Below are 10,802 nucleotides of genomic sequence, written 5' to 3'. Positions count from 1 at the left end.
CATGTTTTCTTTGGTGAGAGGGATTGGATGTCTGAACAAAATAAATAAAGATATTGATTTCTCACTGGATATTCTTTTCTTGTATGGCTTAGCTATTTAAAATAGAACTTAGGTGGAAAAACGGAAGTAAAATCAAAAGATAGGTGTCTGAGCTACTAGTTTACTACAAATAAGGAATGAAGGGGCAGGCACACCATAAACAGCCTAGAAGCTTCCTTCCACTTCCCTACCCCAACTCAGAGGCCAGATTTTCTTCAGAAAGCATTGAGCAAAGCTAAATTAAGCAAGGGAACAGCAAATAAAGGGAGTTCTTTTTAAAAAATCTGTAGGGTAGTCATACATAAAGTTCTTATTTGAGAGCAGAGTTTATGAAACATAAAATTCGCAAAGAACAGAATTAAGCTTTGGCCCAGGTTAAGATAGTGGGTCAAGCTTCCCACACTGAGCTCTCTTCTACTTGAACTCGGTGGTCCCTCGTGTCTCCACTGTGTGATAGGCATCTCTCTATGAAGAGATACGGGAAATTGCTACAAAATGATATGCTTTTCACCTTGAGATCAAAGGATCTGACTTTGGAGAGCTGGGGATATTTTTCTGAAATAGGATCCACAATTGATTATGGGTAACATAAATTTAATGTCACCATAAATTGCAAACCGCAGCTAAGATGCCTTCTGAAACCCTGAAATCATCCATTCTTATCTTAAACTGCTCTGATAATAAAACACGTGAACTTGTTCATTCAAACATGCAATAGATTTTTATTTCACAGGATATAAAATTAATACATAGTCTCAGCTTCATTAAATTTATGTTCTAATAAATTATAAGCAGGAGAAAAATGGAGCAAAGGGATGATTACAGCACTTTACATAAAAAAGTTATGGTTCAAGCCACGTCTCTACCATTTTATGATATTGAGCAAGTCACTGTATTTCTCTAAGTCTTAATTTTTTCATCATAAGATTGGATTAACAATCTGAAGAACAGAATTTTTAGAAACACCCAAAGAAATTACAGATTAAAAGCATGTATTATACAGGTACTTGATAAAGGATTGATACTCTTTTGTGTATTTTCTTTTTTTTTGTGTGTGTGTGTATTTTCTTCTTAGGATATTTTACCAGGACTTATACTAGTCACAACACTACTACCTTCCCCTTAACAAACCAACCTGCAGAGCATAAATATTTTAAGAGTCAATGATGAAATTGTTACAGTTTGGAATGGAAAAAAAATACAATTAAAATCTTAGTTACTTACTGCTTGCTTTTGGGGGGAGTTATATGATCTCTATTAGTTTTAATTTTCTTGCTTGTAAAAAGGAGAATAAAATCACCTTCTCTTAAGAAATGCTGTGAGGAAAAGCCTAGGATACACCTCACTTAGAGGAATCACTTAGTAAGCGTTTGTTTTGCTTCCTCTTTCCCTTAAAAATAAGTGCATTCTGCATTTTTAAAAATAATTTTCTGAAATGAATTGCAATAATTGAGGACACCTCAGAACATAAAGCCATTAAGAAATCAATTAGAAGGAGGTAAAATGGAAGTGGAAACATGAATCCAGAGCATGTGTTCCTTGGTTCTGTTTTCTGAAGCAGAACCATCCTAAGCCAACCCTTGCTGAAGACCCATCCACCCTTTGGTGACTGATAAGTTACCAACTACCTTTTAAGTTATTCAGCTTCAATACTATATGGGATTCACCTTTAGATGTGGGCTTCTCACTCTTTTCTCCAGGGGAAGTAGCTGCTTGGTATCAGGAGATGAACCCACAGACCTCTCACCATCACTGCAACTGGGTTTCCCAAGTTCTTTGGAATTAAATGACTGATTCATCAATTCACACTTAAGTGTCTACTGGAGAGAAGATCTTGAACATATACACCAGGAATTAACCTAAGAAAGTTCATAGCTACTGCTGAATTGTCCCCTCTCACAATTAATATGTTGAAATGCTAGCCCCCCAGTACCAAAGAATGTGACCTCATTTTGAAATAAGGTTGTTGCAAATGTTATTAGTTAAGATGAGGTCATACTGGACTAGGGTAGACCCCTAGACCAATATGCCTGGTATCCTTATAAAAAGAATGCCATGTGAAGAGACAGATATGCACACAGAGATAATACTCTGCAAAGACTGACATTATTATGCTACAAGCCAAGCAGTTACCAGAAGTTCAGAGAGAGCCCTGGCATAGATCCTTCCTTAGTGCCTCAGAGGGAGCATGGCCCTACCGACACTGTGATTCGAACTTCTGGCTTTTAGCACAGTGAGATGACCTAGTACTGCTGTTCTAAGCCACCCAGTTCCCCTACCTTGTTATGGCCACCCTAGCAGATCAGTACAGGCTGATAGACAATACGTACTGGTATAGCTGACTGGTTGTCAAAATACGGAGGTAATTTTCTTCCAGTTTGGTGCATAAACATCACATCACTGATCTGAGTCTTAGGCACTCCTGGCTTCCCTATCTACTCTAACCCACTTCATGGAACCTAAAGACTTTCTCCATGATGGAAAAACTGAAGGTTTAAGTCCTCATGGACTCAACAAACTACATCTTTAGAGCTGCAACAACCTACTCAGGCCAAATGACTCTTTCCACAAAGGCTAAAGAACATTTACAATGGCCAGGACATGGAAACAGCCTAAATGTCCAATGACAGATGAATGGATAAATGAGATGTGGTACCTATATATAAAGGAATATTAGCCATAAAAGGAGCAAAATTGGGTCATTTACAGAGATGTGGATAAACCTAAAGTCTGTCGTAGAGAGTGATGTCAGAAAGGGAAAAACAAATATTGTATATTAACCCATATATGTGGAATCTAGAAAAATGGTACAGATGAACCTATTTCTAGGGCAGGAAGACAGACACAGACACAGAAAACAGACATGGGGGAGGGGAGAATGAGACAAATTGGGAGATTAAGATTGACATACGTATTTTGACTTCCCTGGTGGCTCCAGTACTCTTGCCTGGAAAATTCCATGGACGGAGGAGCCTGGCAGGCTACAGTCCATGGGGTCGCAAAGAGTTGGACACGACTGAGCCACTACACACACACACACACACACACATTTTACACATGAATAGCTAGTGGGAACCTGCTGTATTGCACAGGAAGCTCAGCTCAGTGCTCTGGGATGACCTAGATGGGTAGGATGGTGTGCATTCAGCTGATTCACTTCATTGTACAGCAGAAACACAGCACTGTAAAGCGCTTATACTCCTGTATGCTTCTGTAAAGAATTTTAAAAATAAATAAAAGAACATACCTGCTCTCTCTGCTTGCCACTCCCTCACTGTACCTTAAGACTGTACCAAATCCTCTTCACATTGTAAGGGTATTACCTATAAGCTCTCTGCAGAGAAAGAACAATGCTTACATATTAACCATCATGGAGATATAAGAAATATTCCAAAATCTACACAATTCTCTGCAGCTCCTGGTTTCTATCTAAAAAGAGACCCTCTGGCTGAGGGTGGGTTGTGCTCTGTTGTTTCAGTCTTGTCTGACTCTTTGTGACCCCGTGGACTGTAGCCCACCAGGCTCCTCTGTCCATGGGATTTTCCAGGCAAGAATACTGGAGTGGGTTGCTATGCCTTCCTCCAGAGGGTGGGTTAAACTCATCTAAAGTCCTAACAACATAATCCTAACTTCTCTGCATTCAATGCTTTCTCTTGTCAAGTGGCTTTTTCTATCTGTTTCTGCAGGCCTCACAGGGACCATTCTCACACAATCTCTAAAGGGAGGGGATAGATGTATACCTATGGTTGATTCATGTTGAGGTTTGACAGAAAACAGCAAAATTCTGTACAGCAATTATCCTTCAATAAAAAAGAGAAAGAGAGACATGGGCCATGCAGTGCTTCCTCTGCCTCTAGACATCTATGCAAAGCAACGGATGGGGCTGTTAAGCTGAGGCAAGGAGATGGTGATGTCACCTAACACATAAATAAAATGCTGTCGACTACACCTTCCCTGCAGACAGTGCTCTCAGGAACTAATGTGATTCTGTGATCTCATCACACTAGATCTATCAACAGCTCACTGTGCTGCAAGGGAAAAAAACTCGGTAGACACAATGTTATACAAAGTCATCACTGCTTAGCTGAAATTGCCACCTGTGCAGGCCTGAAATAATACCTGCCTAGGAAGGATACAGATGTAAACTACAGGTTTAATTGAGGCCCTGACTTTCTAGAAAGAGTATGTTTCAGAACCTGTATCCATGCATCTCAGTTGCCATGGACACAGGCAGCTATGTGGATATGAAGCTAGTTTTTAAGGTAAGCAGCTAAAGAAGACCTGTGATGAAATCAGAGCTCAGCATGATTAATAAGTAATAATAGACCCTGGATCCAATACTTATTGTTTGAGGAGAGTGCCAATGTAGTTATTTGTTTCAGGTAACAATTTCTTAAGTTGTATTTGTTGCATGAACAAATCAATGAATGAACAGTTCATTTAATGGGCATTAACTGAGGGCTTTTCTGTGATAGGCATTACACCAAGAGGCAGAGATATAAAAAATGAATAAAATATCGTTTCTGCCCTCAAAGATCTCACTCTTTGGTGAAGAAGGAAGGTATACATTGTGGTAAGTTTTAAAATGAACAAGCTCAATATAATACAAGAAAAAAAACATTTCTGGGAAAATAGGGCAGTGCCAGGTAAGGCTACGTAGATGGAGGAGACATTAAAACTAAGTCCTAATGGATAAGTCGGCTTGGCTCCAATATATTTGAAAATCAAGAGCATTCCCAGTGAAAGGAGGATTATGTGGAAAATACAGTCATGAAAGAGCAAGTTAGGGGACTGCAAAGGCTATTTCTCACTCAGATGAGCAGTTCCAACATTCCTCAAGTGCTAACCAGTAATGCCTCCAATGTCTAGCAATCATTATCATCCAGAAAAAGTGCAAGTTGTTCAGCAGTGTCCAACTCTTCGTGACCCCATGGACTATAGACCACCAGGCTCCTCTGCCTGTGGAATTCTCTAGACAAGAATACTGGAGTGGGTAGCCATTCTCTTCTCCAGAAGATTTTCTCAACCCAGGGATTGAACCCAGGTCTCCTGCATTGCAGGAAGATTCTTTACCATCTGAGGCACCAGGGAAGCCCCAGTTATCCAGAATAGGGCCACAAATCTACAAAGTGCTCCTCTGTACCAGAGTGAATTATGACAAAGCCCATGTTCTTAGTTTCTTTGTGAAATACTGACGCCATCTTCACATCTGGCAGGGTAAATCTTCCTGTGACATCAAGTTTATTAACAAACTCAGTTTTCAATTGTCTTTTGAGAACCTAACCAAGGAGAAATATTAACTGAGAATAAGAAAAATAATCAGAAAAGTGCATAAATCTAGTAATCACTGTACTAGCTCTCTGTCCCCCAAATAAAATCATGTCTAGCTACCAGAGTACATTTAGGCTGTTTCCATGTCCTGGCTATTTAATCAGTAAAGCAGAAATAGATGTTTTTCTGGAATTCTCTTGCTTTTTCTATGATCCAGCAGATGTTGGCAATTTGATCTCTGGTTCCTCTGCAGTTCCTCTGCTCTTTTCTAAACCCAGCTTGAACATTTGGAAGTTCACGGTTCACATACTGTTGAAGCCTGGCTTGGAGAATTTTGAGCATTGCTTTGCTAGCCGGTGAAATGGGTACAATTGTGTGGTAATTTGAGCATTTCTGAGCATTGCCCTTCTTTGGAATTTGAATGAAAACTGACCTTTTCCAGTCCTGTGGCCACTGCTGAGTTTTCCAAATTTGCTGGCATATTGAGTGCAGCACTTTCACAGCATCATCTTTCAGGATTTAAAATAGCTCAACTGGAATTCTATCACCTCCACTAGCTTTGTTCATAGTGATGCTTCCTAAGGCTCAGTTTCCATTCCAGGATGTCTGGTTCTAGGTGAGTGATCACACCATCGTGGTTATCTGGGTCATGAAGATCTTCTTTGTACAGTTCTTCTGTATATTCTTGCCACTTCTTCTTAATATCTTCTGCTTCTGTTAGGTTGATACTGTTTCTGTCCTTTATTGACCCCATCTTTGCATGAAACGTTCCTTGGTATCTCTAATTGTCTTGAAGAGATCTCTAGTCTTTCCCATTCTGTTGTTTTCCTCTATTTCTTTGCACTGATCTCTGAGGAAGGCTTTCTTATCTCTCTTTGCTGTTCTTTGGAACTCTACATTCAAATCTTTCCTTTTCTTCTTTGCCTTTAGCTTCTCTAAAAAAAGTTAAATGCAAAAATCACTTAAACATAAAAAAAAAGTCTTACTTCCTCAAAGTGTTAGTTTCTACTCATTTTTTAAGGTAATGTATTTTATTTAACCCAGTATATTCAAAATGTTACTGTTTTAATATTCAATCAATATTAAACTTTGTGGGGGTTTTATATTTTTTATCATTTTTTTATTGAGGTATAGCTGATTTACAATGTTGTGACATTCTCTGCTGTACAGCAAAGTGACTTGGTTTTTGTCTTTTTTTATATTCTTTCACATTATGGTTTATCCCAGGTGATCAGATACAGTTTCCTGTGCTATATAGTAGGACTTTGTTGCTTATCCATTCTAAATGTCATAGTCTGCATCCATTAATACCAACTCCAAATTCCCAGTCCATTCCTTTCCTTCCCCTTGGCAACCACAAATCTAATCTCTGTCTGTGAGTATGTTTCTATATTTTTTAAAAAGGTTCACTTGTGCCACATTTTAGATTCCACATATAAGTGATATCAAATGGCATTTCTCTTTCTTAGTTCATTTTGCGCGATAATCTATAGTTGCATCCATGTTGCTGCAAATGGCATATTTTGCTCTTTTTTTATGGCTGTCTACTCATTTTTTAATTCATATGGAATAATCTATTTCTGAGAGGCCTGACTGGAAAACAGAGATATCAGTACATTTTAGCTTATTTGATGATTAGTGATGCAGACTTTCACTTTCTTATCCTATGATTCTTCTGCACGATGAACAAGGTCATTAAGTTAATTTAGAAGACTGTGCAAATAGTTGAAATACATATTTTATTTAGATATAAAAGAACAGAAACATTTTTCTAGCAGGCTTCAAATTGAAAATCAAGTGAAAGCATTAAGTAGGATTACAAAACAGATGAAACTATACCTGAAATATTGGAAGAAGTCTGTTCTTGTAAGGAGTTAGGCTAATAGAAGGTTTTGATTGTCCTTAAACATTTCTATAAAGATGCACAAAAGCACAGTATTGCAATATTAATCACATACAACAAATCCATCACAGTTAATATCTGGCTAACTCTCAAAGAAAAATAGAAATGCATCTCAACTCTGGGCTTCCCTGGTGACTCAGATAGTAAAGAATCTGCCTGCAACGCAGGAGACCTGGGTTCTGTCCCTGGGTTGGGAAGATCCCCTGGAGAAAGGAATGGCTATCCACTCCAATACCTCAACTCTACTACCAGCTAAATTTTTACACATTTGAGAGCTTTCCTTATTCTGAATCACAGTTTAATGTCTAGAAATTGATTGGTCTACCTAGTTTTCAGAACCCAACTTACCTTTGAAATTCAAATGAAACAAGTCTGTATAAATGCATGAGCTTCATTCTATGAGTCTTTACTTTCTCTCAGGAGCCTAGAAAGCAAAGATAACACTGGTGAGGCCTGCTGCTGTTTTTGCTCTCCCAATTTTATAGGGTTTTGTGAGATTAGAAATCACATATGATAAGTGTCTACACATAGAGTGTGTGAAAGCTGCTCAGTCATGTCCGACTCTTTTCCACCCCAAGGACTATACAATCCATGGAATTCTTCAGGCCAGAATACTGGAGTGGGTTGCCTTTCACTTCTCCAGAGGACATTCCCTATCCAGAGGTTGAACTCAGGTCTCCTGTAATGCAGGTGGATTCTCTACCACATGAGTCACAAGGGAAGTCCTCCATACATATAAGTAGTCAGTAAATAGTGATTACTCTTATTCTAAGCACTTAAAGCTCCAGGAAAGAATTCCCATCTTAAATTGACTTTCTATGGGGAAAGATCATTAGAGAGCATTTCTGATTTAAAAATAGACACATAACTCTTCTTCAGTTAAAAACCTGACTCATTGCTATAGTTACAGATCATGCCCTCAAAGGTTTTTGTTTTCTGCAATGACAAGACTTTCTCTTCAGAAGCAGATTTGTCATGAAGTTTAATCTTCAAGGTTCTCATTTGCACAGATCCCTTCAAGGATCTGACGGAGAAGGCAATGGCACCCCACTCCAGTACTCTTGCCTGGAAAATTCCATAGACGGAGGAGCCTGGTAGGCTACAGTCCATGCGGTCGCTCAGAGTCGGATACGACTGAATGACTTCACTTTTGCATTTCACTTTGATGCATTGGAGAAGGAAATGGCAACCCACTCCAGTGTTCTTGCCTGGAGAATCCCAGGGACAGGGGAGTCTGGTGGGCTGCTGTCTATGGGGTCGCACAGAGTCAGACACGACTGAAGCGACTTAGCAGCAGTAGCAGCAGCTTCAAGGATCTGGAAGAGGCCAACAGTGTGTTCAGTCAGTTATGTGGTTTTATAAAAATTGCCGAATAAATGTGCTTTACCAGCAGAGAGTTAAGACCATTGACTTTGCACTTTACTTCTGTCATACTTTCCCTTCTCTCAGGTATCTGCAGGTATTTTTGGTGTCTAGTCAAAGGGTAGTTGAATTTGGAATACATTTAGTTGGTTTTAGAGAAAATTACTTATGTGGTATACAATCACCTCCATGCATAAGTAAGTCACTGATGTGTGCTCAGTCACTCAGTCATGTCCAACTCTCTGTGGCCCCATAGACAATAGCCCTCTAGGCTCCTCTGCCTATGGTATTTTCCAGACAAGAATACTGGAGTGGGTACCATTTCTTACCCCAGGAGATCTTCCCAACCCAGGGATTAAACCCACATCTCTTGCGTCTCCAGTGTTGGCAGGAAGATTCTTTACCACTAGCGCCATCTGGTAAGCCCTAAGTCATTGACAGCTGTTATATACAGAAATGTCCCCCACAGACACCACTATCACCAGCTATGCCAACTGACTCCATGAAAGTATAGAACAGAGGCTGTATGCTGGTATAAATATGTTCTATAGCACCTGGTGTTGGAATTAGGTGGATAATGGAGGAGGGATGAGGTTTGGAATGCATAGAACTGAAAGCCAGTCTGCAGAATTCTTTCAAATCCTGTAACTTATACACTGCAATGGCACCCCACTCCAGTACTTTTGCCTGGAAAATCCCATGGACGGATTCTGGTAGGCTGTAGTCCATGGGGTCGTGAAGAGTCGGAAACGACTGAGCGACTTCACTTTCACTTTTCAGTTTCATGCATTGGAGAAGGAAATGGCAACCCACTCCAGTGTTCTTGCCTGGAGAATCCCAGGGACGGAGGAGCCTGGTGGGCTGCCGTCTATGGGGTCACACAGAGTTGGACACGACTGAAGCGACTTAGCAGCATACATGAAAGATATATGATAGAGACCTTTCCGTATTTGACAACAATCTCCAAAATATAGATACCATTAATAAATTATTATTGAGAGATAATTTAAAAATCAATTAGCCATAATATAAAACAATTATTCTATAATAAATACATAATCTAAGGTTACAACTAAGGCTTACAGTTGGTCCCCCTTATCTGTAGATTCCACACCCACAAAGTGAACCAAATGCTGATCAAAAATATCTAGAAGAAAAAAATCCAAAAAGTTCCAATAAAACAAAACTCAAATGTGCCATGCATTGGCAACTATTTCTATAGAATTTCATTTAATTATGCTTTATAATTAATCTAAAGATGGTTTATAGTATACAGGAAGATATGTAGGTTATATGCAAATACTATACTGTTTTCTATAAAAGACTTGAGCATCCATGAGTTTGGGTATCTGCAGTGTGTCCTAAAACCAGTCCCTCCTGAATACCAAGGGATCACTATAGTTTGCTTCTGGGAATGATACTATCCTGGAAACTTCATTTGTATAGATACATTTTTGTACTGTGGAAAGGAGCATATTTTGTTACATTTGAAACTTGTCAAGGAGAAACAATCTATAATCTCAAGCAAGAGAATCATAAAAAATTCACATAAGTTTACCTTGAGTAAGGAGAGACCTTCACAACTAAATCTGCCTTAGGGAAGCAGAAGAACTCGATAGAGACTCAGGAAGAGGAGACCTATTAAGGGTGAGGTACCATAGTGATATGAGCAACAAAATAAGCAGGTATTCTAATCAAAATTATGCTGATAGCCAGACACATGATCCTTAAAAAGCATATTTTCTCTGGACCTCCATACCCTCCTTTACAAAATAAATTAGTTGTTAAGATTTTTGATGTGGTACTTTTGAATTCTTGGTGCAGTGTTTCCCAAACTGTTTTTCTCAACTCTAATCCATGAGGGAAATTCTGAAAAATAGCATTCCATGGTCAAATAATTTTAGAAAATGTTGCATGTTTTTTTTTTTTTCTCTCCTCCATTGGTATATTCAGTGTGTATTAGCATAATGCGGACTCTAAAATGTGCTACAGTGAAGTAATATTTTTATCTTTGTTTAGGATAGGGCTTGCAAAATCTATTTGACTGTGAAAACCTTTTAGCATAATATCTATGACATGTAATTTGGGGATGCTCCTCTAAAGCAGTATTTGAGAGTTTCTTTAGAGAGACTTAAATAGAATTTGCAGTTAGATAGCATAGTCAGAACCCTGCTTTGAGCTGTCCTGATGCAAAGGTGCTGAATTTACTGTTAGGAAGTCAGCAGAA

This window comes from Bos indicus, chromosome 11, assembly GCF_029378745.1.
Source record: "Bos indicus isolate NIAB-ARS_2022 breed Sahiwal x Tharparkar chromosome 11, NIAB-ARS_B.indTharparkar_mat_pri_1.0, whole genome shotgun sequence".
Classification (NCBI taxonomy): Eukaryota; Metazoa; Chordata; class Mammalia; order Artiodactyla; family Bovidae; genus Bos; species Bos indicus.
Note: the sequence above shows the minus strand (reverse complement) of the source record.